This window comes from Trachemys scripta, chromosome 3 (assembly GCF_013100865.1).
Source record: "Trachemys scripta elegans isolate TJP31775 chromosome 3, CAS_Tse_1.0, whole genome shotgun sequence".
In the NCBI taxonomy this organism is placed as follows: domain Eukaryota; kingdom Metazoa; phylum Chordata; order Testudines; family Emydidae; genus Trachemys; species Trachemys scripta.
In genome coordinates this window covers 197,219,106-197,241,806 of record NC_048300.1, presented here as the reverse complement: position 1 = coordinate 197,241,806, position 22,701 = coordinate 197,219,106, and the positions used below count along the sequence as shown (strand labels likewise).

Below are 22,701 nucleotides of genomic sequence, written 5' to 3'. Positions count from 1 at the left end.
CGGAGTGTGAAAATCTCTAAAGCCTGACAAGTTGGTAGGAAGCACTCAGCTCAGAGCTTAGGTTTCACGCTGTCATTTAGGGAGCAATCATGATGGTGCAAAAAACAGAATTTTTTTTTTTTTTTAAGAGCATTCGTTCAAAGTTATAAAGTGGGTATTGTGAAAGAAGTCAACCTGAGACCATTCTGAAGGGAAAGGTAGCTGGTACACCTGCCAATTTTTATATTTAACAAACATATGGGCTAAATCTTGCTTGTTTTACTCCTGTAAATACATTCATTAAAGTCAATGGGTGCAAAGGCCAGCAGTGATTTCGCCTAACGTTTGTAATAGCAAGTATCTTAAGTAACCATGCACCCACAGGGGAAATTGGTCTAATTTAATTATACATTTTGGATTACTGACCCTCCTAAGGTGAAGTCTCCCCATCTGAAGCAAAGACCTCTTTTTTTAAGGGGAAGGAAGGGGTTTTGTTATCCACCATGTTTCTTGTTTTACTTCTGGGGGAATTCTGCACCACTGCACATGTGCAGAATTCATGTCCCCTGCTGATTCCCCTCCCCCCCCACAGAAAATAAGTTCTGCTGGGGAGGCACTACAATTAGAGTTTTTGCCCACCAGGAGCTGCTGTGGCGCCAGAAGAGAGGGCAGACAGCTCAGGACTGGAGCAACCAGCTGAGTAGAAGGAGAGATGCCTTCCTCACAACGCCCTGCCTGTGGGGCCAGGTGAGGAGACACAGGATATAGGGGTTGGGGGGGGAACAGAGTGGGTTATACAGGGCTTCTGGGGGTCACAGACTTGGAATCAGAAGGGCTAGTAAGGAAGGGCACAGGAGCTAGCGGAATGACAGCACTGAACCACGGGCTGAATGGGAATGAGGGTGCAGGGCCACATGGGAACAGGGGTGCAGGAGGACAGAGGGAGGAGGTGGCAAAGGGACACATGAGGACATGGGCAGATGTGCCTGACTGAATGGGAGAGGTTAGGGGTCAGCCAGGGTCTTCCTGGGGGAGGCTCCCAACTCCCTAACAATCCATCTCTCCTCCCTCCTCCCCCGCAAAAAAAACACTCGCAGTATGGGTTATGGGAGGGAAATCGCAAGCAGGGCCAGCATTAGGGTGTAGGAAGCAGGACTATTGCCTGGGGCCCCACACCACAAGGAGCCCACCAAAGCTAATTTACATGTTTTGCCCGAGCCCCAACCTTAAGGTAGAGGTTTGCAGTTTTTTCTAGTGGGGAAAGGGGGGGGGTCAAGATTTTTTCTTTTTAAAGTTCAAAGGGGGTCACCAGCACAAAAAGGTTGAGAAACACTGCACTAAATCACAACCAGCAGGCCTGCCAATTTATTAGTCAACACATGCCTCCTCCCAATTGCAGATACCAGTCCATGCCAATCAAAGCAATTATCTGCCTATTTCACAGACAAGATCACCTAAGTCTGGGATGACCTCTCTGGATCCCAGGAACTGACAGTCACACATCAGACTGACACTAGAACACCTTCCTTCCCAGGATCCACACGCAACAAGAATTCCTTCAACTTACTGAAGGAGGCACCAGTTACTATATGCAATGCTGTCCTGTGCCCATCCTGACTGGGGAAATCTCACCAAAAATGCTAAAGCCCTTTGCTAACATCTCCTTTGAAGACAGCATGCCTCCTTGAAGCAGACAGCCTGTCCAATACTCAAGAAACAGTACTTTGATGAAGTTCACCTTGCCAACCAACATCCAATGTTGGATTTCTCACGTTTGAACAAAGTAATTAAGAAGTACAGCTCAAAGCCACCTCCAGCAACTCCTGGCCTTGCCAATACCTCAGACCCTTCCAAGTCAGGTTTTAGACAAGGATATGGCAGACATCACACAGGCTGCACCATTAGACAAATTAGACGAATGGTTTCACCATTAGGGAATTGCCCATTGAACAGACCTTCTCATGCTAGTAGTGGCTTGTCTATACAGCAAGCTAGTGTGCAGCAAGCCAGGGTGTGACTCTACAGCGCACCAGCATGCCATGCACTAACTCGCTGTGTGGACCCTGCTACTGCGCACTAAAAAGGTCCATAGTGCACTTTGACATACCTCCATTTGAAAGTGTGTGGTAGCAGGGTCCGCACAGCAAATTAGTGTGTGGCGAGCTAGTGCGCTGTAGATTTACACCCTGGCTTGCCACGCACTAACTCACTGTATAGACAAGCCCTTGAATTCTCAGAGCATTTCACAATGTTCACCATGAGACGCTTGGCTGAGTGGAAGTACATGGAACTGGCTCCCATCCTTCCTTACAGAAGGACTGCACAGGGTTGTAATGGGAAGCTGCCTGTTGGACCCGAGAGCTCTCCCATATGGAGTTTGTAGCTGTAATGGAGAGGATGAACCTTGACATATACATGAGACTACTGAAGGGTAGGGTAAGGGGGTTGTGCAGATAAAAACACAGTAATGCAAGCGCAGAATGGACAAGAGAGAGGAACGATGGTCTTGTAGTTAAGACACTAGACTGGGATTCAGGTGATTGAGTTCCATTCTCAGCTCCGCACTACTACCTTTGTGATACTGAGCAAGTCACAATCTGTCTGTGCCTCAATTAGCCACCTGTAAAAGGCAGAGAATGCTTCCTTTTCTCGCTCTTCAACTTCACTGTTTAGAATGTAAGGTTTTCATGGCAAGGACCGGCTCTTGCTATGTGTCTGTACACAACAGTTCCCAGTCTTGGTTGGAGACTCTAGGCACCCCATAATACCAACAAACAATGATAATACGATGCTGCAGTGCAAAACCACAGACTGAACACCAGGAGATTATGCTTGTGTATTTGGTGACTGTGCTGGTGCCGTCAAAGAAAACAATGACTGGCGAGAGAGACAGTGGAGTTGGAATTGGTGATCCGCTATTTCTGTCCCAGGAGGACATGGCAGTGACTGGCTTGTATTTGTGCAGCACGCTGAGGATCTAAAGGTTTGTACAAATGCTAACTGACACTATTCTCCATCAGTCCAGTTTGTGACAGAGATGTACATATGTAAATACTTTGCTACAGTATTCTAATAAATGATTGTATACAGTGATTCACTTTGCGCTACAATATCTCGCTCATGAATGCACTAGATGCCGTGATTCATCATGAGTTATTTGTAATCTAAAAGAGTCCATGTGCTAGGTGCTGTCTACACAGTCCCGTCCCAAAGTGTAGATTAATATGGCAGTTGGTACGTGAGCAGCAATTTTTCACACAGCCATGGACTTGACAACCAGTTCTATTCAGAGGGAGACAACGGCCAGGACACAGGGCTGCTCTTTTTGAAAAGAGTCATGTGATCTGTAGTTTTCACCCGATTCAGTTTAACATCTTATCTAAAAAACTGCAACCCGTAGCACTATGGTGCAGTATCACCAAAGCTTAAGTCTGGGATTTGAACCCATGACCTCCTGATCCAGAGGTCAGGATACTACCATCTTATTTAATATTTGCATATAGTGCCAGACTGCAGATGTGCCTGGATCTTTTAGCATCTAAACCACACTATATACAAGTATATTCAAGCGCGCAAGTACTCTTGCAGACACACTCCAGCATTTACAATAATTATTTGTGCTGATTCCATCTTTGAACACGCAGTTCTGTCTAGGTGAAGATATAAATGCCTCTGCACATACATACTAGAATAAACAGGTTATGTATACTTTTAAGTACACCAATACACAGATGGACCTTTCTGTAACAGTGTGCAAGACGTACTGTACTGCACTGTCCTGGGCTACTGCCTAACCCTTTTCCCACCCCCTTCTCTAAATCACTGTATAAGAGTGCACTACAGCGTCAGCAAACAATAACTTGCAGCTCCATTGTATTTGCTATATTCCCAAATCTGCCTCCGGGATTTATAGAAACTCTTGGAGCCCTTAGTCAGAAAATGGTTTCAAGCACATGCCAAAGACAATTCAGCATTTGGAACCTGTTTACACAATAATCTAAAATGAATTTCCATCATAGGAAGATTTCCTTCAAATTGTGCAATAGTTGGGTTTGGGTTCTCTATAACAACGTACATGTGAAATCATTAACTTCATCTGTTGCTTTAAATTCTTTCATCAATGATTAACAAATGTTAAGCAATCAGCAATTTTTTCTTTAAGCAAGGAGCTCTCTCTCTCTCTTTAAACTAACGTCCTTACTTCTGCGAGGATCCTTGCCAGATCTAGCCAGTTTAAACATTTACGCATCGATTTTCAAGGTCACTGCTGAAATACGTAATTTTCTACTTTAGTATGTTATTCCAAAATGCACAGCATTATTAAATGCTATGGGGTGGAGGGAGGTAAAGCAAACCGCACCAAAAAAGTTCAATCAAAAAATATCTAAGCTAAAATGCTCATTGTAAAAAGGACTTTTCCTCAGAAAATTTAAATATAATTATCTGGACATCATCTTTTGTTTGCACTGTTATGTAACTTACATAAACACTGACATAAGTGACACTAAAAGCTTCTTTGCCTTGTACAGAATCCCCTCCGATCTTTTAGCAAAATGTAGTTTGCCTGGAAACAGCTGAGGTCTTCAATGAAGGATACCAGCGTTTAAAGCTGGAGGGGGTGGGGAGCGGGGGCAGAAATTCTGAAGGTTTGGGAAGCAAATTTGTTACTAGCTCACAATAACAACCAAAAAAAGGGCACATTTTGGAGGCTTAAAGACATCAGACCGTTCTCCTTACCTGAGAGATTTCCAGCTAGGCAAGTCTGTTTTCAGGCTGAGCAGCAACCAGATGACTAACATGCTGTTGTGAAGCTCTCTCTCCCGCTCTCTCCCTTCCTCTGTTCCATGTGCTCCTGGATGTTTGCAATACATTCAGCGTGTGTACTCTCCAGCACATGCTGCTGCCATGACAGGCGAAGGATTCTGAGCCAGCTCTCCCACTTGATTCCCACACCAGCTGACTGATAATTAAACTAAACACATACAGCCTGAGCCACTTGAACGCAGCGACTCTTCTGGGATCACCAGTGCCACCTGACAGACCCCACCAAACACACGCGGTGGCAGGACAGATTCAGAACATTACTTAAGTCAGGTCTGCAATTCGATTACATTCAAAGAATCAAGTGAGCCATAAAATGCTCTGAGATACACTTGACTTTCACCAAGAAAAGAGAGCACACACAAAAAAAACCTCTCTGAAAGCAGCCAAAGCAAACTACTTACCACCTGCATAATGCTTAGAATTCCAACTGGTAAACAGCTTTTTATCTAGCTAAATACATGTATGGTCCCCCATGACCATAGGATCTCAGTGCTCCAAAAACGCCTAGTGTGATAGAAAAGAATTACCCCCATTTTACAAATGGAGAAATTGAGGCACAGAGAAATAAAGTGATTTGCCCAAGGTCACATAGGAAGCCCAAGGTAGAGCTGTCTCCTGAATCCCAGTTTAGTACAATAGCCGTTATGTAAAGCCTATACCAGCAATCTCTCCCACACATCCAGAGTGTTACTAAGATTAATAATTCGTTATTAAATAATAAGCAGACTTATTTCATTGTTTAGGAGAGGGACTTCTTTAAACTTATATTTGAACTTAAAAATACCTGTTTTAATGGCTAAGCTTATTATAAATTATAGTAAAAGAGGGTGTGATCCTTATTTTTAATGACTGCGATATCACCTAGAAGCCCCAATCAGGGATCAGGACACTTATATAATAAAAGATAGCCCCTGCCCAAACAGCTTACATGCACCCTGAAAAATGAGTTCAGTGCAAATGTTGGGTATGCGGGGAACAGCAAGACTGGGCAATTAAAGAAACTGGAACCACTTCAGTCAGTTCAATATGCTCAACCAACTATTCTTCATAGTGGGCCAAGTTTGTGAAGGCCTTACACTCCACTCAACAGCATTTCTCTGTCTGTCTGTAGCATGACAACTTTTAAACGCCGCATCAAATCAACTCCAAAATTTCAGAGAATGCTCTAGGCATCAATGGACAGAACCCTGTTGATCTTAAGGAAAAACAGAAAGCCCAAAAGGGGGGAAAATAGAGGGTACATGAAGCCCCTGACTGCCCTTTGGCACAGCCACAAGCATCTGTGCAATTGTCTATAGGTCAAACTGTTCAACGGCACCCACGCACACATGCCAGCATCACAGTACACCATCTCAACTCTGCTCATCCACACAACAGAATTTAACACGTTAACACTGAGGTCTGGTCTATACTACTGAGTTAGGTCGATGCAAGGCAGCTTACGTTGACTGAACTATAGAGGTGTCTACACTTAAATTTCACTCCCACTGACATAACTGCCCCGCTATGCCGATTTAACTCCACCTCCACGAGTGACGCAGTCAAGGTTGATGTTGTTAGGTCGACGCAGTGTCAGCGAAGACACTGCATTCTTTATGTCAGCTGTTACTGGCTTTCAGGAGCCATCCCACAGTGCCCCACACTGATAGTACAATCGGTACAAGCACTCCTAGTGAGAATACACCAGGAGCAAAGCGTAGACACGCACAAGCAGCTGCGGCAGCTGTATGCCAGCTTAAGTTAGGTGGACTTAATTTTGTAGTGTAGACATGACTTACCGTCCAGACAAAAATAATAATAATGGTGCGGATAAGGGGGAATGGGTAGGGTGCACAAAAACCCTGTTGGGAGAGGAGGGAGGGGAGAATGGTATGGATGGAAGGAGTAATGAGAAGCATGGAGAACCCCTGGCAGGGGGCGATTGGGGACCCTGGTATGGGCTGAGGAGGAATGCAGAACATGGGGAACAGTGGCACATTGGAGGCCCTACCCGGGGGGATGATAGAGGGATCTGAAATGGTGGGGGGGGACACAGAACCCCTAGTGGTGGGAGTGACTAGGGAATCTGGTACTGGGGAAGGGGGCACAGTCACTGGCATGGGAGGAATGGCACGCATGGAGGAAGGGGGAATAGGGACTAACACAGAGGAAGAGAATGGAGGCTCTGGTAGGGGAGCAGGGTAGAATGGGGGGCACACAGAACCCGTGTCAGGGGGACACTGGGAGAACTGCAGGAGTCCATGACAAAGAGGGGGGTGGAAGGGTGACACACAAAGCGTTTGGGTGGGGGAAAATGGAGGGATGAAAGGAGCCTCTGGTGCGTACAATATGCTTGGCCTATACAAGCTATGAAGCATGCGATGCCCAGGCACCCACACAGCCGTCATTGTAACACAATGGCAAAGTGCATGCTGTTTACCCCTCTAATGGCTTGCCCACTAAGGGATAACCGTCTACTACTGCTACTGACTTATTCTTCATTCAAGTGGTAGAAATCTGTGCTGTGGTGCTGACAGCCCTGGATTAAAGCACCGCTGGTGACCCACAGAGTGGAGAATGGGGGGTGTCATATCATTATAGTAAGGGTCATGACCCCTGGACTGTACAGGTCTAGAGGTTATTTTCATAGAATAATAGGGTTGGAAGGAACCTTGAGAGGGCATCAAGGACAGTCCCTTGCCCTGAATAGTGTAAGTAAAATTCAACAGAAAAATCGTACAGAGCCCAGGCTATAGAATGGTTGCTGATATTATCAAGATCTCTGTATTTTCAGTTTAGTGACCGTGGAAGAACTGAAATATCTAGCCACGATTTACCATCAGCACAGCATTTGAATAGCCCATCCTGGATTTCCAAAAGAGGGGCTCTCCCTTGTTGACTCTTTTTTGTTTAATGCTTGAGACAGAAAGACTCGCTTTCATACTGTCTCCCAAAAGTCAAAAGATTAAACTGTTTCCCCAGAGAGTCAAATAACGCAGCCTATGGGGATAAAAATAGCAGAAGGAGTGAGAAACAAAGAAGCAAGGGAGAAGGGGAGGTTTTCATCGAATTTGAAATGAGTGTATCAGTGGAGTGAGAGATACAGGAAGATTGTCCCAGATAGCAGGATCTGCAGAGAAGAAAACTCTTGCACCAACTGTGGCTGCATTACACGGAAGAACACAGAAGCAGCCAGTGCTAAATTAAAAGAAGGAAAAAGGTGGGGAGAGAGAATGTGTGGAGTCAGCTGGAGCAACTCAATGGAGAGAGAGAAAAAACCTCCTCCTCATTATTTAAGTGGATCCTATCATAAACCATGTCTAGTGGGGCTATTTTTAAAGGAGGATGGATGAACACATTCCTCTTTATTCACATGAGAGGACAAGCAACATTGTTCTCCACACGGTAGTGTCTGCAGACCTTGGACTTAGAGAAGGGAGTTGCAATAGTCAAGTAGAAAGGAGATAAAAAGCATGAATGAGGATTTTAGCAGAGGTGGAGCTCAGGCAGTGACACTCCTGGATAACGTTATGGGGGTGATGAAAGATGAGTTAGAAGACCCAGGAGACTGAAGAAGTTGTTCAAGATCAAGGAGAATGCAAAGGTTACAGAAAACAGAAATAAATGGAAGGGAAGTCTTAGCTGAAAAAGATAGAAGAGAGTGAGGGAGCTGTACAAAACTCTCAGCCACTGTCTCAAACTGGAATTAATTTGGCCAAACGAGGAGACTGTTCTCTCAACACCTATGGAAGAGGCTACCACAAACAAATGCAGGTTCGCCACTTCAAACTCTGCATGGATAAACAAGGCCCCAGTTTGATAACCTTCAGAGAACAGGTTTTTTTCAGAAGAAAAGGGTAAGTAGAGAGATTTCAGTTTTTTGTTCACTATGGGACTTGGAATCTTCTTTTAATGATGTTTAATTCGTATGTTGCAGTTTTGAAACGCATCCATGTCCCTACAGAAATTGACATGTGCAGAATATAAATTGGAAAAATAGAAATATGATAAGTTTGGGTAGTTTGCCAAACAAACTCCACCCCTTCAGCAGTTCAATTTTTTTCATGATTTAGGCAGCAAATATGCCCTTTTTGTAACGGTCTGGGCTCTGCAATGAATTTGATTATAGTTGGTATGATAGATTAATGATTAGTAGATGTCTGTCATAGCAGAGATGGTTATATTTCAGTGGTGAGCAAGTGATTTCTGTAGAGTCAACATCCAGTTTGTACAAGGGTCTGAGATCCTTCAGTATCACTTGGAGGGACTGGAGGCAGAGAGAGCCCACACAATACCTAAACAGGAAATAAACCCCCGTAGAAATGGATCATCCAACACAGAGAGTTAAACAAGGCCAAGTATCTGGACTGGTAAAGAAGAATTTGCAGAAGCTACAGAACTGTTGTAAGCATCTCTAGTTTCACTTTCTATCTCTTTCTCCTGAACATGATGATTAATGATCAGGACTGGGAAAAATCCAGGGAGCGGAAGGGAGCGATTTCTCACCTGTTGCATTTGTGCCCCAACACTCACCTGCTACTAATCTATCACCCATACTGCTAATAAAATGCTAATAAAATGCTGATAAAGACGGGACAAAGACTACCAGTCACCTACAATAAAGTCTCCAGTTTAAAACTGCCCATGAACTAGTGGGCGCCCCCAACACTCATGCAGTGTCATCACGCAGCTCCCTCACACTATGGGTTATCTACCTAGTTGTGTTCACTTTTAAAGTGAGCTGCAAAGCATTGATGGAAACTGAGGCCCTTTCTATATTGAGGAAAAATACACACCAGTATAATAAATTACCTTGTATCACTACACCCGTGTGAACTCTAGTACACCTCTGTGGCAGCAGTACAACTGCTGCAGCTGTCTCCAGAATCCCCATTTTAGTATGCTACATTGTTGTGTTACACCAGTACAAATGTTTTAATGCAGACAGGTCCTGAGATCTGACCTACACTACAGACGTATAGCGATATAACTACATCGCTCTGAGGTGTGAAAAATCCACACCCCTAAGCGATGTAGTTATACTGACCTAACCCCACATGTAGACAGTGCTATGCTGGTGGGAGAGCTTCTCCCGTTGACATACCTACTGCCTCTCAGAGAGGTGAATTAACGACGCCGACGGGAGAGCTCTCTCCCTCGGCATAGAGCATCTTCATGAAAGTGCTATAGTGACAAAGCTGCACCAATACAGTGTTTTAAGTGTAAACCTGCCCTTAGTTAATCACAGTGGGTTTTGGGTGAGAAACCCCACTGAATAGGCTGTGGGACACATTCAGTGCACAAAGAAGTTTTAACCATCTTTAAAGATTTTTCCCTCTTGAATCTTCCCACTCAAAAACTCACTGGTGTTACCTGAATTGCTGGAAGTGCCCCAGAAAGCATTATTCTGTGACTGGCATCCCATATAATCCATGGTATTTTATTAAACTTCCAAGGTTTGAGATGTTGTGCTCTAGGATATTGTCTATGAACCCAGAAGTACAAAGAAGGTGTCAAAAAGGGAAAAAAAGGAAAGTTAGAAAATTTAGTTAAAGCTTGTTCTCCTGAATGTTCCCACCTCCAGGTTAGCTAAAGGAGTCAGCACAGAGATTTAGGTTTATATCAGTCTTAATTTATAAATGCTGCTCCCCCCTTTGAGAAAGGAGGAATTTCTTTGCAGTTCCGAACAAATCAGAGCTCTGATTTTCATTATTATGTTCAGTGAGGTAGCAACTAGAGATACTGATCAAGCACTGGGGCCCTATTGTGCTAGGGACTGTACAATGCAAAACAGTCTGCCCCAAAGATCTTACAATTTAAAGTTTAAAACAAGGAGTAGCATAGATGGATACAACAAACAGATGAGGGAGTACATGCTAACAGTGAGATGGTTTTTCATGAGAATGGGCAAACCCAATATTTTAAAGTCACAGTTAAAGGCCTGATCCTCTGCTGCCTTAGGAAGTGGTATACAAAATGGCTGTAAAACATTACCAAATCAGAATTCCCCATTCACAGCAGTGGCAGTGTTTTACAATCATTTCTCAGTAAATATAAAAAAGTGTTCATACAGGGAAGAGCAATTCATTTTAAGATTCTTTCCAGAGTAATAATCTGACTGGTTGTTTGTGACAGGTGAGAACATTAAAAAAAACATGGTTAGACTTGACAGTGTCTCTTTAAAGGCCGAGCTGATTAAAGGGGCCTTAGAAGGTGCATATGCTCTATCTAGGGAGGGAAAGCCAGGGTTTGCTTATCAGCAGCACTGACAACCTTACAATGAGCACCTAGCAGAATATGAAAAACCTAGCCAAAAAAACCAGTTCAAGGATAGAAAGCACCTTCATGATAAATGGAGGCATGGAAAAAGTTCTCCAGATCTTGGAATTGCTTGATTGAAGACCTAACTACAGCCAGCATCTTCAGTAGGCAAATGTTTGTAGTTTCTTATTAGGAAGGAAAACTCATCTTGCTTTCTTATATAAAGAAAGAATTGATTGAAAACCATCTAACTTTTGAAATCATACTTCATAAATATGGCACAACAGGTCCCGTACTGTATAAAGAACCTGATCCTGTGGGAGACGCAAGGTCTATGCTACTGGGTACGAGAGAATGGCAAAGTCATCACAGACGCTGGGACCCAGCCTCTGACTCCAGGAGACATCATCATGTATTTCATCAGAATCATCCACTGAGCCCATTGGGTAGTTTCAGGTTCCTATTTTATAGCTTCTCCCTACCTTAGCTCTGATTAGGTTAGTTATCAAATTACAAATATTTATTACTCCACCCACAAGGGAAACTTACTCTCCAACACATGGAAAAACACTGATCTGCCCAGTAACTACCAGCCCTTGCTTCTGTGTGGTTCTGGACACTTCAAGTAAGTGGCCTTGTGCTGTCTCCTTGCATGTGTACACACAGATACAAACAGAAATCCATTAATTTCCCAACTGCCTGCCTCACTCTTTCTAACAAATAAAATACGGCAGTGCAAAAGGCATGTGGGTTACACAAGCAGAAGTCTGGGATTGCTGTTAGTTATTTTGTAGGTGTGGGAGGAATTATGTAACAAGGAAGCAGGAGCCAAGTGTGCAACAAGAAAGGAGCAACACTGGTGTCAAAGCAGGACACTGCGGGAAGAAGGGCAACATTCTTCAGAGTGCAGCTTCTAGTGCGGATTTCAACACCTGGGACCAGGAGGAAAAAATCTGCCATGGTCGTCAAAAAAGATGATCTTTGGGAATATTTTCAAGAAATGTCTGTATCTCTGGGTAAAAAAGGAACATGTGCCAAACATAAATAATATCACAAAGAGATGCAAGGCCTGGTTGTTAGAATGAAACAATAATATGAAAAATGCTGTTCAGCTGGCAATGACTTTGAAGATAGTGAGGTGGACACATTTGAACAACCTGGATCAATTGGTTAGTCAACTCATTACAGATGGTCTTCCATGTCTTCCTATATTAGTAAATGATCATTTCAATTATTGTCATAAATTTGTGTTTTGGGTGGATTACTTATGAATATCAAAATGTGTGTGTTCAAAATATAATTGGTATGATTACTGTGGAAGTATTTATCAATTACATTTTTACTGTTACTACTGAACTTCTGGAATAATTTTTATTGCTCAATATAACCAAATATCCTAGGCAAAGATTCCTGTTTAAACGTAGTTTTATTAGGCATTTATTAACTTTAACATTTAAAAAAAATTCAAGCTGTTTGATATGCTGCTAGGGATAAGGGTTTACACAGATTTTGATAATCATGTATTAGTTATTTTCCCCATATGATTGGGTTTAGAATAAATTATATCATTTAAACAATGGTACAAACAGCTGCAGTAAGAGGAATCTTTCATTTACCATCTTTTTTTTTTTTTTAAAGCCACTCACTGAGAAATACTCAGTGGCAGAGACTTTTTAAAATCATTTTCTTTAGGGTCAAGCTTACACATAAGGGGTTAAGAACATCCATCATCTGCAAAGTGAAAAATTTCAGAGTCATTTGCTGGTACCACCACCACCAGCGCTGCAACTAAACATACGTCAGACAGTAAATACCTGCATCTCACCCACCCCCCCCCAAAAGCCTTCATTCTCCAGTAAAATCACAGATGAGTTCATAATCAGGACCAACAAATTCCAGCAAGGCTCCACAGATGAAAAGATTGTTTGGTTCATTTATGCAACAAATTCTCCCTTTCATCTTGTTCAGAACTAACTTTTCATTGACAGTAAAACAGACTACTCTCCACTCAGCAGAGCAGACATTGCTGAAAATTGCTGGTTATGAGCGTATGAAAGGAGAACTGAACAGTGTGCAAAAAAGATTGATGAGAAATGTGTTAATCTGAGTCTTGATGGGTGCAGCAATGTACACAATGATCCCGTAATATGTGCCTGTGTGACAACAGAAGATGAGGTTGTCTATCTTACAGAAAACTGATACATGCCCTTATAGCAGAATACTTAAAAGTAGCAGTAAAAGCCATAACCAACTGAATAAAAAGTCAAGCGTGTAGCTTTGTCACAGCCAATGATGCAAACGTAGCAAAGATGAGAAGAAATCTAGAAAAAGATTATGAATGAAACCTAAAACTTTCAACATATGGGTACAGTGCTCATTTGATGCTGACTTTACCCAAAGACTTAAGTACAGTAGAACCTGAGAGTTACGAACACCTCAGGAATGGAGGTTGTTCGTAACTCTTAACAAAATATTATGTTTGTTCTTTCAAAAATTTACAACTGAACACTGACTTAATACTGTTTGGAAACTTTACTATGCAGAAAAAAAATGCCGCTTTTAACAGTCTTAATTTCAATGAAACAAGCACAGAAACAGTTTCCTTACCCTTGTCAATTTAAAAAAAAAATTCCCTTTTTTATTTTAGGAGTTTACGTTTAACACAATACTGTACTGTATTTACTTTTTTTAGTCTCTGCCTGATTGTGTACTTCTTGTTCCAAATTAGGTGTGTGGTTGACTGGTCAGTTCGTAACTCTGAGGTTCTATATTACAGCTCTAGGTAACCAGGGAAAGTACAGGATAACAAGACTTGTGGATAGGCGGGAAGCGGTAGATGTGGTATATCTTAATTTTAGTAAGCCTTTTGATACTGTCTCACATGACCTTCTTATAAACAAACTAGGGAAATGCAATCTAGATGGAGCTATTATAAGGTGGATGCATAACTGGTTGGAAAACTGTTCCAAGAGAGTAGCTATCCATGATTCATAATAAAGCTGGAAGGGCATATCAGATGGGGTCCCGCAGGGATCAGTTCTGGGTCTGGTTCTGTTCAATATCTTCATCAATTATTTAGATAGCACAGAGAGTACACTTAGTTTATGGGGATAATACCAAGCTGGGAGGGGTTGCAAGTGCTTTGGAGAATAGGATTAAAATTGAAAATGGTCTGGACAAACTGGAGAAATGGTCTGAAGTAAATAGGATGAAATTCAATCAGGAAAAATGCAAAGTACTCCACTTAGGAAGGAACAATCAGTTGCACACATGCAAAATGGGAAATGACTGCCCAAGAATAGAAGGTTATAGTGGATCACAAGCTAAATATGAGTCAACAGTGCAACACTGTTGCAAAAAAAAAAGCAAACATCATTCTGGGATGTATTAGCAGGAGCGTTGTAAACAAAACACAAGTAGTAATTCTTCTGTTCTACTTTGAACTGATTAGGTCTCAACTGAAGTACTGTGTCCAGTTCTAGGTGCCACATTTCAGGAAAGATGTGGAAAAATTGGAGAAAGCCCAGAGAAAGGCAACAAAAATGATTAAATGTCTAGAAAATATGACCTCTGAGGGAAGTTTGAAAAAACTGGGTTTGTTTAGTCTGGAGAAGACTGAAAGGGGACACGATAACAGTTTTCAAGTACATAAAAGGTTGTGCCAGGGAGGAAGGGGAAAAAATTGTTCTCTTTAAACTTTGAGAATCGGACAAGAAGCAATGGGCTTAAAGTGCAGCAAGGGAGTTTTCAGGTTGGACATCGGGAAAAACTTCCTGTCACAGTAGTTAAGCACTGGAATAAATTGCCTAGGAAGGTTGTGGAATCTCCATCATTGGAGATTTTAAAGAGCAGGTTAGACAAACACCTGTCAGGGATGGTCTAGAATCTAGATAATACTTAGTTCCGCCATGAGTGCAGGGGACTGGACTAGAAGACCTCTCCAAGTCCCTTCCAGACCTACAATTCTATGAATAAAGGAAAATGTCGCTGAAATTGCAAAATACTCCCATAACAACTTTAAATTTAATATGGAGATATACCAATCTCATAGAACTGAAAGGGACCTTGAAAGGTCATTGAGTCCAGCCCCCTGCCTTCACTAGCAGGATCAAGTACTGATTTTGCCCCAGATCCCTAAGTGGCCCCCTCAAAGACTGAACTCACAACCCTGGGTTTAGCAGGCCAGTGCTCAAACCACTGAGCTATCCCTCCCCCCTAAACCATTTTGCTTCAGCTTCACTGAAGAGAGCAGGAGGATCCAAACTAATTCTCCCCCAAGATATGCAATGGAATTCCGTGGCTGATTGTTTTGAGCTATTTATTACGAATTGGCCTATTCTGATGACAATTTGTGAAAATCATTGGACTGAAGAGAAATGTAGAAGATATGCTGAATATACTGAAACCTATTTCCATAGCCTTGGATAAACTACAGAAAGATGCATTGCTGATGCTGTTGAAATTTGGGAAGAACTTCAAGTTAAATTGCAGCAGTAAAGGAGTGTATGGATCAAGCACTTATTCCACTTCAATTTCTTGTCAATATTCTCAACTCAAAGTACCACGGTAGATGCCTAACTGCTAAAGAAGGGCCATGACATGGGCATCTAATCACCACTCATCAATCATGCCAACCATAATAAATTTCAGGGCTGGAGGTGAACCGTTCAAGCAGTACGTGTTTGCTGCTGATGTTTTAAAGAAAGTCAAACCACTGAACTGGCGGAAGTCACTAGCTAAGCACCTGGAATCAGAATGTGTTGAAGTGCTAAACCAGCTTTTGAAAGCAGTAGCCTCTTATGCAGGCACAGAAAGAATATTTTCTTCATGTGGACCAATTCATTCGAAGTTGAGAAACCGACTGGGAGTTGAAAAAGCAGGAAAACTTGTCTTTCTCTTCCAGTCTATGAATAACAATGAGAAGGGAGGGGATAAAATCTGCTAGTTTTAAAAGTTTGAAGGACAACCTAAGTAACTTAGGAGATGGTTGTCTCATTTTCAAGAGACTTATGCAAGTAGGAACTTACACTGCAGTCACTTTCACTTAGGCATATTTGAAAATTCTTCAAGGCTGACCGAAATCAGTTTAATACACTGACTAGAGTTAATCCCTCCGTTTAATAAATCACGTAGTTGTAAATGTGAAACATATTTTGATAAGAATAAGTTTATGTATCCAAAACATTCCACATTGTTTTAATATAAATTTTATATGCTGTTTTGTATGTTTATTTAAATTCCAGTTACCATAATGCAACTTGATACAAATCATGAGTTCATTACATAGTAAATAAGCAATATATCATTCACCATTTTCTAACATACTAAAAATGTACAATTAATAAAACAGAAAATATTAAGCTATATAATTTACATAATATATTTACATTTATATTTAATTTACATAATAAATGTATTTAGTTATGATGTACCTTTCTAGGTAGCAAAAAAGATGTACCAAATCTAGTGTCAAGGTTTTGTTTAGTTGTAAATCAACATGTTTTAATAGTTATATCAACCTTTTTTTTTTTAGAAAATAACTGGAAGTACAAATAGAAAAGTTGATTAGAATTGATTATTTAAATGTGGGCTTTCCACTTCCTGATTTAAATCATAATTTAAATTGCTGATTTAAATCAATCCACCCTGTTGCTGTGTCAACTCTTAGGTCTATTGGCCTGGTCTCAACCATTTTGATCACTACATTTTGACTTGCAATTTACATATGAAAACTGCATGCAGGATTCTATTATCAGTATTCTCAACAGAAATATATCCTCTCTTCAGTATTCCATCCGATCTCAGCAAGAAAAGGGATTGCAAGTTACTCGGAGTAGAAAGCAGACCTGGTTCTATTGCATCACTCACCTCCCTCAGAGATAATTACTCTAACATGCCAGCCTCTTTAATTGGAAAGAAACCCTGTTTATAACCCACAAATTATTCATGGAGACTAATGATCCACCAAGAGGCATATTCTTCCTTTGTGCTTTGTTGGCCTCTGTAAACTCTAAAGCGTCCTGATCTGGGTTACAACCAGCTTGCAGACTGACAGATGCTTCCTCGCTGTGACAGCAGCATCTCTTTGGCCCACCTACAAGTGACCATGGACTACAACTGGAGAATTACCACAATGGACTATAATCAACAAAGCACAAGTGTACAAGACACAGCACATTGTACAGGTGATGGACACTGACTTTAAACCTGCATGATTAAGCTAACATCCTTTGACAGTTGCTCTTTCAAATAATACTAACAGCAACCACAGACAGAAGGGAACATAAGAATGGCCATATGGGATTAGACCAATGGTCCATCCAACCCAGTATCCTGTCTTCTATTAGTGGCTGGGCAAGATGCTTCAGAGGGAATGAACAGAACAGGGCAATTATCTAGTGATCCATCCAGTCCCAGCTTCTGGCTGTCAGAGGTTTGGGGACACCCAGAGCATGGGGTTGCATCCTTGGCCATCTTGGCTCATAGCCATTGCTGGATCTATCCTCAATTAACTTATCCAATTCTTTTTTGAAACCTGTTACACCTTTGGCCTTCACAACATCCCCTGCCAATGAGTTCCACAGGTTGACCCTGCATTGTGCAAAGAAATACTTCCTTAGGTTTGTTTTAAACCTGCTACCTATTCATTTCATTGGGTGACCCCTGACTCTTGTGTTATGTAAAGGGATAAATAACATGTCCTTATTCACTTCCTCCACACCAGTCATGATTTTATAGACCTCTTTCATATTCCCCCTCCCCACTCATCATCTCTTTCCAACCTGAACAGTCCCAGTCTTTTTAGATCTCTCTTTATAGGGAAACTGTTCCATTCCCCTAATTATTTTTGTTGTCCTTCTCTGTAATTTTTCCAATTCTAAAATATCTTTTTTGAGATGGGGTGACTATAACTGCATGCAGTATTGAAGGTGTGGGTATTCCATGGATTTTTATAGAGGCATTTTGATATTCACTGTCTTATCTATCCCTTTTCCTAATGGTTTCTAACATTCTGTTGGGGGGGGAGGGTGACTACCGCTGAACACTGAGTGGATGTTTTCAAGAAATATCCACAGCTTACTTAGAACCCATTATTGTTTATGTATAGTTGGGATTATGTTTTCCAATGTGCTTTACTTTGCATTTATCAACATTGAATTTCATATGCAATTTTGTGGCCCAGTCACCCAGTTTTGTGACATCCCTTGGTAACTCTTCGCAATCAGCTTTGAACTTATCTATCGTGAGTAATTTTGTATCATCTGCAAATTTTCCCTTTTCAGTGTTTACCCCTTTTTCCAGATCATTTATGAACATGTTGAACAGCAGTGGTCCCAGTACAGTTCCGTGGGGACCATTTATTCCTGCCTTTTAACTATTTATAGATCCAAGAGAGAACCCTCCCTCTTATCTCATGACTGCTTACTTTGGTCAAAAGCCTTTGGTACAGGATCTCAAAGGGGGAGGGATAGCTCAGTGGTTTGAGCATTGGCCTGCTAAACCCAGGGTTGTGAGTTCAATCCTTGAGGGGGGTATTTAGGGATCTGGGGCAAAAATCTGTCTGGGAACTGGTCCTGCTCTGAGCAGGGGGTTGGACTAGATGATCTCCTGAGGTCCCTTCCAACCCTGATATTCTTGGGGGGGGGGGGGAAGATTTTCTGAAAGTCCAAATACACTTTATCCTTGTTGTCCCCCTCAAAAAAATCTAATAGATTGGTGAGGCATGATTTCCTTTTACAAAAGCTGTATTGACTCTTCTTCAACCTGCTGTGTTCATCTGTGTGTCTAATGATTCTGTTCTTTACTATAGTTTTTGCCTGATACCAAAGTGAGGCTTACTGGCCTGTAATTTCCAGGATCGCCTCTGGAGCCCTTTTAAAAACTATCGGTGTAACATTAGCTATCCGCCAGTCATCTTGTACAGACGCTGATTTAAGGGATAGGTTACATACCACAATTAGTAGTTCTGTAATTTCAAATGAGAGTTTCTTCAGAACTCTTGGGCGAATACCATCTGATCTGGTGACTTATTATTGTTTAGTTTATCAATTTATTCCCAAACTTCCTCTATTAGACAACTCAAGATGTGACAGTTCATCAGATTTGTCACCTAAAAAGAATGGTTCCTGTCCTCTCCAAGCAGAAAATGGTAGACAGGGAACAACCAAGGAAACACATCTGAGTGAAGAAATTAACTGCACTAAGAGGGAGAGGGAGAAAAAGTTTCAAGTCCTTGTGTCCATTTCAGACAATGAAGTCAGACCTCTCCAATTCAAGACCAGGTTTGTTCTCCTGCTACCTTCAATACACTGGAAAAATCATTAAAATTTTGCTACATTACGGTTAGTTTCTGAATTCAGAAAATGAAGTTTGTTACACATTTATCTTAAACAACTGTCAGCACTTAATATTTCTATTTAGTCCAGTCCAAAAGCCTACACTTTAATTAAGTTGACAGTTTGATTTAAAGCATGCCAACTACATTTGTGAGCAAGACGCCTTTCTCAGCCTGCTCTATTAAATCCACACACACGAGTCCAAACTCACCCCCATGTTGGGGTTTGGGTTTATTAAGTAAGAAATCAACAATACGATAAAGTTCATGTCAACCATTATCCCAAGGTTTTCTCCCTCAGGACTGCTCAGTCCAAACCCTGTATTTTCCCAGACAGGCACTCCTATTTCCCTTATAACTAGGAGGGATTATAAGACACTTGCACCAGTGATTTGGCAAAATCCATGTAACCCTCTTCCCAGCCAGATCAATGCCTGCTAACAGGGTGGAGTATTTGGGGAAATCTCTGGCAGTAAGATACAACTGTGGTATGTTACATGATAGAATTATCTTTCATAAGCCACAGGTTACAACCAGAGTTCAGGAAATAGTGTGGTTTTCAGAACCATCTCATACAGATGAAACCAAAAATCTTTTGTGCCCTCCCATAAAAGGTGTATGAAAAACAAATCCTTACTCATCATTGTGCCTAGGACTGCCACACTAGTTTGATAGGGCATTGCAGATAAATATCCAGCAATTTTAAGTCCAGACCTAAGTTTGATTTTTCAGTATGTACTACGGTTTTGAAAAGGCACAGTTAACAACCCACTCACTCCTGACTGTAAATATGGCTACCTATTCTAAATATTACAGTGGTCATTTTATTCACTACCCAAACTCCATGGAAGCAGCTACAAATTTCTATCACATTGCCTGCACTGAGCATTTCAAATTTTGTCCTGGAGAGATCATATATTTTAGAGTGAGAGATTTAGTCATAACTGAAAAATAAGCCAGCTTTGGTTTTAATATGAACAAAGGCCACCAAGTGGGTGAATGATGAAATTTGCTTGCTATTTTTGCAATGCAGCCTTCTGCATGCTAGGGAGAACCCTGAAACAACCTAGTCTTCTCAGGACTTCAGATTGGGCTTGAGCCAGGATTTCCAGAAGAGCTAGTTCTTCCTAAAGAATTGCAGTCTCCTACATAAGTAAACACCTTAGCACCTGCTGCTTGTTTCTGCTGCAGGATAATCCACCATCTACATTACTTCTAGGAGAATTCTGTGCCACTGCACATATGCAGAATCCATGTCCCCTGCAGATTTTTTTTCTCCACAGAAGAAAGTCTGCTGGAGAGGCGCTGCAGTTACACATTTTGCCCACCAGGGGCTGCTGTGGCACCAGAAGAGAGGCCAGGCAGCCAGCAGAGAGGGAAGGGGAAGAGACTGAATTCCTCACAGCAGGGCCAGGTGAGGAGGCACAGGACAGACAGGGCACACAGGGCTTCTGGGAGGTCACAAACTGGGGTTCAGAAGGGCTAGTGTGGAGGACAGACTGGGGCGTGAGCTCAGGAGCTAGTGGGGTGACAGCATTGAGCCAGGGGCTGAATGGGCAGGGGGCTGCAGGGCCACACGGGAAGCAGGGGTAGGAAGGTCCAGGGCCACATGGGGTCCAAGGACACACAGGGACAGAGGCAGATGTGCCTGACTGAATGGGAGTGATCAGGGGTCAGCCAGGACATGCATGGGGGAGGCTCCCCAACAATTTCCCCCCCCCAAAAAATCTGTTCTATACTTCTCTCACCTACACCCAACAACCCTCCAGGTTCACTCCCAGACTCCTTCCCTCTCTCTCAGCTCCTCCGTTACCCCGACTCCCTCAAGCCTTTGCACTGCTTCTGAGGGGTGCAGGAAATACATTTCTGTATTGTAGTTTAAATGAATTACTCAAAGTTCTGTATTAATATGCCTAGTAAGGAGTCTATTTGTCAAAAAAATATTTCCTGAATCTCTTTTTGTTGGTTTGTATTGTTACAGACATACTTACTGATGGGTACTTTGAAATAAATTACCAAACTAACTGAAACTGGCATGATCATATTGTGTTATTTTGACAAATAAAATATGCAGAATTTTAAAATATTGTGTGCAGAATTTTATTGGTTTTTAGCAGAATTCCCCCAGGATTAATATACTTGCAACACATCTTTAACTAGGAAGTGCAGTTAATTTGATACAGAACCTCCACTGGCTCTGGTAAGGGAAAAGTGAAGTTTGTAGCTGAAATTGAAAGTCAGCCTAGAAATCGCTAAGCGACAAAAACAAAAGATGCTCTTCTGAATGGATGCTGTGTGCTGTAAACTCTGCAGTGGTGCAATCATGATTTTCAGTAGTAAGAGAAAGAAGCATATCTAAAAAAATCCCCAGATCTCTACCCAACAAATCCTCAAAATGTTCATTCCAAATGGATTAAGTATATACCAGATCCTCACTAGTTTTCAGCAGTGATCAGGGGACTGACACAAATGCCTGAATTTTGCAAGTTAGTACGTGAAGAATAAATAAAAGGAGGAGACTGCATCACAAAACTTAGCTGTCTTATTTTAACAACTGCAGGTTAGCTAGTTGGTTATGACAACATAGGGAAGTCTGTTCCAAAGGACAAACTAAAGAGACTGACCAAAAGTCTGCTGCTTAAAAGTGCTAGTTTTCCAGTACAGGAGGAACTCAATTTACTCAGTGCAGGATAGATTCTGGCCAGCCCCACATGAAGCCAGAACATTGGGGAACAACACAAGGAGCATCAATATTATTCTCTCTTCAATACAGTAACACATAGTCATTTACTGAGCTGAGGGTCCCATTGTGCTACACACTGTATATACACACAGTAAGAGACAGTCCCTTTCCTGAAGAGCTTACAAATCTAAATAGGAAGGGTGGGACAGAGGCACTCAGAGGAAAAGTGACTTGCCTAAGGTGTCACAGCAGGTCAGTGAGAGAGCTGGGAATAGAATCCAGGGCTTCTGACTCCCAGTTCAGTGATCTGTCTTCTAGGCTACACTGGTCTCCCAAAAGTTCACACAGCTTGCATCCCGCATAAGGGGTAGGCAGAACTGCCGTCTTGGTGCTAAGGGACACACCGGATCTGCTCCCTCTCTACTTCCCAGGAGACATACAGCATCATAAAGGAAGTGGGGAAGAGGCAGAACTATTGGTCCCACCCATTCCAGTACCAACCTACAGGCTACATTGCATGAGGCGGCTTAGTAGCAGCCAATACACCTGCTGTATACAGAGAAGTTCAGGAAACATCCAGTACCTCCCTGAGGCACTGTGAATCAGCACTGCCCACAAGGCAAAACCATGTCTAAATATC

The 22,701-nt window shown here is 42.0% G+C and overlaps 1 protein-coding gene and 1 long non-coding RNA gene across 12 annotated transcripts in view; one reads left to right on the top strand and one right to left on the bottom strand.

The window, feature by feature from the left end:
- NCOA1 (nuclear receptor coactivator 1) overlaps nucleotides 1-22,701 on the bottom strand; it is a 259,299-nt gene that overhangs the window by 178,233 nt on the left and 58,365 nt on the right. The window contains exon 1 of one of the 11 annotated variants that reach the window (XM_034766762.1): nucleotides 4,717-4,929. The exons of the other annotated variants lie outside the window; for them this stretch is intronic. The gene's annotated coding sequence lies outside the window, so the exon portion shown is untranslated. Of the gene's footprint in view, nucleotides 1-4,716; nucleotides 4,930-22,701 lie in introns of those variants that run through there. 11 annotated transcript variants of the gene reach the window in all.
- Nucleotides 8,211-21,198, top strand: LOC117875433. Its single transcript, XR_004645274.1, has 3 exons — nucleotides 8,211-8,639; nucleotides 16,831-17,228; nucleotides 19,118-21,198. It is a non-coding gene; the product is annotated as an uncharacterized LOC117875433 (long non-coding RNA).